A 7,999-nucleotide genomic window follows, 5' to 3' on the forward strand; every position below is an offset into this window, starting at 1 on the left:
TAAAAGTTGTCTGGGCAGACTTTCTCATCAAGTAAGTATCGTATCTGTTGTTAACTCATGTACTGAGAGGGAGGCCTCCCTCTGCAGCACTGTAATCGGCCAACCTGAAAGCTGACTCACGATCACTGTGTACACTAATTCTATCTCGTGTAGAACCGCTATCATTATGCTCAGACAGATAGATAACATACTAAAACATCAAATATTTGGCAATACAATATCTTCAAAATATATTTTCAATTCAAGCTTTGAAAGGAAAATAAAACATCAATGCATTTAATATCCGTTCAATCATACATCAATACATAAAACGCATAAACATCTTGATTTTAGCGTAGAAAAGCCCACCTCGTTGCGTCTCGTATTAACGGGGAATATCACTCTCTCCCCACGTCTTTACTTCCCAAAAGGACCTTCATTGCTATGAAGAATCGATGAGAAGAAGGGTCATTATAAAAGAAAACTCATTTATTAACCTAAACTCAAATAAGGAATTAAAACTTAACAATTTTAACTCTACTGCCCTGCCAACGCTGACTTGGTAGCCAGAGCTGACAAGCTCGACAAAGCTAAAAATCAGCAGCCAGAGCTGAAACTCACTCGGCAGAGCTGAAAATCACACGCCAGAGCTGACTACTCGGCAGAGCTGAAAATCACACGCCAGAGCTGACCACTCGATAGAGCTGAAAATCACACGCCAGAGCTGAAAATCACCCGCCGGAGCTGACCACTCGGCAAAGCTGAAAATCACACGCCAGAGCTGAAAATCACATGCCAGAGCTGACCAACTCGACAGAGCTGACTTTTACACGCCAGAGCTGACCAACTCGACAGAGCTGACTTTCACACGCCAGAGCTGACCAACTCGACAGAGCTGAATTCCGCAGCCAGAGCTGACAAACTCGGCAGAGCCGGAATTCACACGCTAGAGCTGACCAACCCGACAGAGCTGAATTCCAGATGCCAGAGCTGACAAACTCAGCAAAGCTGAAATTCACACGCTAGAGCTGACCAACCCGACAGAGCTGAATTCCGCCGCCAGAGCTGACAAACTCGGCAGAGCTAGAATCCACACGTCAACTCAAAAAGCTCAACACTTACTCATGCTCATCAAACACATTCGGTTCTCATCCTACTCTTTTCTATCATTTCTCCAAAAACTTCCAACTTAAACTAGCATGCTCAAGTGACATCCTAGAACACATAAACACACAAATTATTCATCATGCAACGTCCCAAACTTCATGAACAAAAACAATCATACTCTAAAAACTCATACAAATTTCATGCTTGGAAAAATACGAATTTAAAATATAACAATCCTAGCATACTCCTAAGCACAAATATCAAGTCAAAACGATCAAACAAAAATCGAAAGACAAGCTAAACGGTGAAAACAAACGGGGCTGCCTTCATGGGTTTCATAGCTACAGTTCGTTCTTACTTCCTTCATTAAACATGCTCAACTATATGCTAGGAACAACATACTAAAAATTCATGACGATCCGACATCGTTTCAAAATAAAGTTGAGAAATCGACTTTTTTCGACGTCGACTAAACTTGAAAATCTAACCATCAAAACGTAGGTAGAGAAGACACCTACCTAGATATGTATTCCAAAAGATGATCGGGGCTCGTCCCCTCGCTCAAACCGGAGCTCAAAAGCTCCAACACCATAGAAATGGAGAATGGCGTGAGTGTTGTGTGTTTGATTAAAGTGAAAGTGTAAATGAAAAAGTGAGGCTAACTTAAAGTGGCTGATAACAGCCGAGACATTAAGCAAGTGGGGGCTTTGGGCGGTTGGGTGGGGTGGTTAAGGGTAGGGTAGGTTAGATATTTAGGATATTAACCAATTAGTCGTTAAATATCTTCGTTACTCGCCCTCTCAACCTCTACTCACTTTCATTACACTCGTAATTCTATATAAATATAGAATATGCAAGCTCATTCTCGAAATTCTAATAAATGAGCTCTATTCGTTTATCGAAAAATTCTGGTTTACTATTCACTTGTCGTCCAAAAATAAAAACTTTCATCATTGGACTCGTATTGAAAAACTAAGAATATTTCTCGACGACGCGCACACACGATTTTGAAAGTCGACAAAAAGACGAAATAGCAATTATTACTATTCATCGTCAAAATGTTAAAATTTCAAAAGCGTCTTAACGGACTCATACCTCGCTTCCGAGTTCATCGTTCTCATTCAAATAATTATCTCAAATTATTCAAATACTCAAATTCAAATACGGATATAAAATCCCACATCATCCGGATATAAAATACAGACTTCTCAACAACTGTAAATCAAAGTAGTTCTAAATAAATTCTCATGTCTCTATAAAATTAAAGGAGGGAGTTAAAACCTTAATTACTCAAACTTAAGCAATTAAACAAGTCATTAAAAGCCCGGGTATTACAATTCATCTATCTTGATCAATTTCCCTTCCAAGAAGATAAAGATCAAGCCCTATCTTCCACCTTGAAAATCGCCGTGCTGCCGCCCTACAATTTCCGGCGAAGTCGACGTCTTCCCTCCAGTATAGATCGACGCCTTACACTGGAGTTCTTCTCCTTCATACTGAACTTCAAATCTACCGCACATAGCGAGGGCAAGGTAGAGCCCTATATATAGACTACCGATCAACCCTAAAAACCCTCAAAACGGCCCAGCCAAACTGGGCCTAAAAGATAAACATCAAGCCAGCGTGCGCGCACAGGGGATTGCACTTGATAACTTGCTCGGCAAGTCTTAGCAGCTCTGGCCAGTCATGGCAGAGCTGGAAGTCAGCTCTGTAGAAGTAATCAGCTCTGGATTAGTCGGCTCTGGAAATGTAAGTTCAGCTCTGGCATATGAAATTCAGCTTTGTCGAGCTTGGTCAATTTTGGCGGTTCACTTGGTCAGCTCTGGAACTTTAGCTCTGTCGATTTTAGAATTCAGCCCTGCCGACTCTGGAATTGTTAGCTCTGGCTCTGGCACGGGAAATCTACTCTGACGAATGGATTTCAGCTCTGTCAGCTCTGGCAAGGCAGCAGAGTATGCGCCGTCAGCTCTGCACCACTTTAAGCCCAAAATACGCAAATTTTGATCCAAAAACTCCAACTTAGCATTATTCCTCCTGTTTTATCAAAAGCTCCTACAAAGCATCAACAAACCCATAAACGCACCAATTTCCAGAATATTTAGCTCAAATAGAGCACAATAAAATCCCTAAAATACGAACAATTAGGCATAAATCAATGATGATATCTGAAGATACCAGTCGAGGACACAAGTGAGATCACTTCGAGTACTACCTGCTAAGTCTGACAGGTGGGCATTACTTTCATAACCACTATTATGTGGGCATTTCTTTGACTACTACTATATGAGCTTTCAAATAACGATGATGATATGATTTGATAAATGTTTTGAGATGATTTATGATTTGAACCTTTGACTTGCCAATTATTTTGATGATGAGTTTGTGTGATACCCTTTACCGATGGGACGAATTGGGTCCTGCCTCAAGCGGGATTTGTGCACAGAGGTGACTGTGAGCCGTCTATCGGGTCGGCCGATCACGGTACTCGAGAGAGAGGCCTACTTCTCGGTACCTTTGATGATGAATTGTAGATGTGGTACATACATGTTGATTTTATTTTGATTGCGCAGTCGTTATTTATGATGCTTATGTTTGAGATTCGGCTTTCACAGGTTTATTTATACTAAAACCCCTGTGATCTGCTTAAAACTGTGGCAAGTTCAATCTATAGCTCTAACGAGCAAGTTTCATTATTTTTCGGCTTATGTCCACTGAATATTCTGTACTCAAGCCCTGCATGTATTTCTAAATGTGCAGGATAAGCAGGGGTGGAGGGTGGCCTGGTGTTGGTGAGGTTGTTGTTTCAAATGTTTACTATCTACCGTATTTTCATTTCATATGGTAGCATTTTGATTTTGGAGTTTGTTTTAGACTTAATCAAGTGATATACTCTCAGCTATATGTCTCCATACATATAGTCTGATCACCTTTTGCTGTGATACTCTGCATAATATGAATCCTTGTAAATATTGAGCTATGCCTGCTTTGTAAATGATGACGAGAATCCCGATACTTTGGCTTTTATAAAGATGTTGATGTTTATGTCTTGAAAGGTTATTATGTTGCTAGAATTAGAATGAATTGTTATTTGGTTCCGCTTGATGTTGAGTTTAGTTTTTCCCAACCTTTATTCCTTCATTTTATTTAGTCGTATCGATACCCGATCTACGCTATCACTGGCTAGACAACAGACTGCGACAGGTGGCGGCTGGCCAGTGTGTGTGGGTGTGTCCTGTGTTCACAGTCAGAGGGAGAGAGTCGGGGATACAGTTATTGTCGTCGGAGAAGAGGCGGCAGTGGTCGATTTTTTGCCGTTGCCGTCGACTGCTGAGTTGAGAGAGATGTGAGGAGAGGAGGATGGTGACCAGATCTGGGAACTAGGGCTGAGTGGTGGAGAAAAAATGGGAGGTGGAAGCACGGCCTGTAGGCTGAGTCGCCGGGAATGGAGCGGAGAATTGGGGCAAAACCTAGGGTTTTGCAGAGGGCGGCGCCACTTCTAGAGAGACGGGCGGTAGCTGGCTGGGCGGTTAAGTCTGAGAGAGGGCAAAGGGGAGAAGAGAGAAGGGGAGGCGGCGCTCAGGCGTGACTTCGCCGGAAAATGAATTGCGGGGCAGAGGTCGTAGCTCATTGTGGCGCTCCTCGTCGAAGGTCGGTAGGTGACAACGGCGCCGCCTAGTCCGATTGGTGTGCGTGTGAGGGTAATAGGGTTGGGGTGCTGTGTGTGAGTGTGTGTGTAATTGTTTATGTTTTAATTTGACACATGGATGACACCACAACATTAATTTGACACATGGATGCAATAATTTTTTATGCTTTAATTTTTGGATGACACATGGATGTCATCTCAACATTAATTTGACACGTATGCAAAATTCTCAAGTTACCCTCGCTGTAAATTAGCCGAAGTAACTAAACCAAACAAATTAAAAGTATAGTATTACACATTACAGACCTTGAAATTTTGTACCCAAACCAGAATTGGGCCATAGTTTAGTAATTTACGTGCCATTAACCCTAGTGTTAATAATATAGGTTGAATTATTTTTTAATTTGATTCATTCTATTCAGTTTTACTGCTTCCTCTTCGTTTATTCGGTCAAGTAATTATTGTGGTAAGAAAAAAAATAATTATTGCTATAAAAAAGAAATGTTACCAAATTATTACATTTGTTCACGATAGTTGTTACTTTTATTCATAAAAACTTTTACTTTTAGTTATTTGGTGAAGCAATTATTGTAGCAATAAAAAGTAATTATTGATATGAATAAAAGTAATGCTATTTTTATTCGTTAGAACTTATAATTTTAGCTATTTGGTAAAATAAGCATTGTCGTAAGAAAAGGTAACTATTGATATAATGAAAGGTAATGTTTCAAAAATATTACTCCCTTCGTCCCAACTTAAATGATGCGTATTCATTTTTTAGCCGTCCCAACTAAAATGGTGCGTTTCTATTTTTGGTAATAATTTTACACTACAAACAATGTGGCTCCACACACCTTTACACACTTTTACATTACAATCTTATTCTCCTTAAATCCCGTGCCGAAAAGAAGTGCACCATTTAAGTTGGGACGGAGGGAATACATTTTTTCATGTCGACAAATACTTTTCATCATAATACTCTAATAACTACTTTGAAATAAAAAAATTAAAAAAAATAATTACTTTGAAATAACGTAGAACTAAATAAAATACAAAAAAAAAATCAAGTAATCATTCAAATAATTATTATCGTAAAAAAAGTAACTATTAATATGATGAAAAGTAATGTTTCAAAATATTACCTTTATTCATGTCGATAATTACTTTTCATCATAATAATAATTTATTTGAAATAACGCAGAAAAAAAGTACTCCCTCTGTCCCATTAAAGTTGGCCACATTTCCATATTGTTTTGTCCCACTAAAGTTGGCCACTTTCTAAAAATGGAAATATTTACTAGTTAATTAAGCTTAATTAGTTAATTTATTTAAGTTTTCTAATTAAACCTAAACCCTTAAACACACACAGACACACGCACAGACACAGACACAGACACGCCGCCGCCCTCCTTCCCCTGCCTCACCGTCTCTTCCTGATCATTCTCCAGCGACAACAGGACCGCCATGGCCGTCGTCGTCCCAGACCCTAACCACCGGTCCCAGCCCCAAGGTTTCCCCCGATCTGCAGCCGACACTCACAGCAGCAGCCCTGCAACTCAACCTCCAAGCTGAGTCCAACAGCAAAAGCAAAGTTCAAGATCAAGACTCTACTTTCCTTTTCCTCGAATTGGAGGGCCGCGTCGCCACTGCGTCTCTGTAATTCGGGAAAGAGAGCGAGCCCTAGCCCTGAGGATGGTCGCGATTTGGGGGTGGCGAGCCCTAGATTTGAGGGTGGCGTGAGGGAAACGGACGCCAGGCGACAGAGAGTTGTTGAAGAAAGAGGGCGAGTTACCTTGATGCGAGAAAGAGCGCCAGAGGCAGCGAAAACCGGCGTTGTTCGCCGAAGAAGGGGGAATGAGAGAGACGACAGAGAGCAAAGAGAGAGATAACACAAAAACAGAAGGGGAAGGGAGAGATACGGCATTGGCTGCGCCTTGTGTGTGTTTGTTTTTGGAGTCGTCGCTGTCGCCGACGGCATCAAACTCGCCAGAGAAGAAGAAGAAGAAGAAGTGCCCAAAGCAGTGAGAAGAAGAAGCGCCCGATTTCTTACTTTTTTTTCATTAATTAACTCTTTAATTTTGGTGGGCCACACTCCATTAAAAAATGTGGCCAACAATATTGGGATGAAGGGAGTAATTATTAGTACAAAGAAAAGTAATTTTTATTTTACTCATGAAAACTTGTATTTTTATTTTTTTTGGTCAAATAATCATTTATTTAAGAAAAATAAATATTATCGTAAGAAAAAAAATAAAACATTGATATTAAGAAAGGTAATGTTTCAAAACATTAAATTTCTTAAGGTTGATTATTACTACTTTTTATCATAAAAATAATCACTTTTCAAGATTGCGCCCTGCCCGCCCTAGCTTGCATACCCAGCCCGCGCGCAACCCGATCCGACTCGCGCCCCAGCCCTAACCCGATCGATCTTATCTACACTGACGGATGCACATTGGTGCAATGAGGTACAACTGTACCCCCAAATTTCTTATAATTTTTTACTATACACACACACACACATACATATATATATATATATATATATATATATATGAAATACAAGAGCAAATATAATATATTATTTTAATAACTACAATATCCACTGATGAGGGATAAGGTCCCCATCAGCGCAACACACGACCCGTACTCCATGTGTTACCAATATGAAAGATCTACTGCCTTAATGATTATTGCACAAAATAGGAAAACTAACAGTGCAGGACAAAGAATGGAGATCCCAGTTAGCGCCCCCTTTGAGAGAGCAGCGCAGCGATCGGCACCCCATGAAGGAGCAGCGCAGTCATCGCCATCCCATGAAGAAGCAGCGCAGTCATCGCCACCCTACGAGAGAGCAGCGCAGCACCAGCGCTCCTTGGAGAAGGCAGCGCAGACTTCAAACACCTAAAGATGCCGGCGCAAGCGAAGAATTCCCAACTACTTTCTGAAGGAGGCAAAAGCTGCAAAGCCGTTGGAACAAGGACAATCACCAGTGACAACGACGCCAAGGACGTACCGAGCACGTGCCATGAAGGAAAAGACAATCTTACCCTCTCCTCTTCATCTCTTATAAATAGCATATCTGTAATAGTAGAAGGGACCGATCTTTTCTCTCAAGTTTTACCTGTATGTTTTGGTGTTTGTAAAGAACTGTTCCATTGAAGAGTGAAAGAAGCATCCGTTCGTCTATTTCCTTCAGGTTCCGATCCATTATCAACCTTTTAGTTTAGATGTTGGTGATTCAGTGCTACACCAACTGGCGCCGTC

Source organism: Salvia miltiorrhiza, chromosome 1 (genome assembly GCF_028751815.1).
Source record: "Salvia miltiorrhiza cultivar Shanhuang (shh) chromosome 1, IMPLAD_Smil_shh, whole genome shotgun sequence".
In the NCBI taxonomy this organism is placed as follows: domain Eukaryota; kingdom Viridiplantae; phylum Streptophyta; class Magnoliopsida; order Lamiales; family Lamiaceae; genus Salvia; species Salvia miltiorrhiza.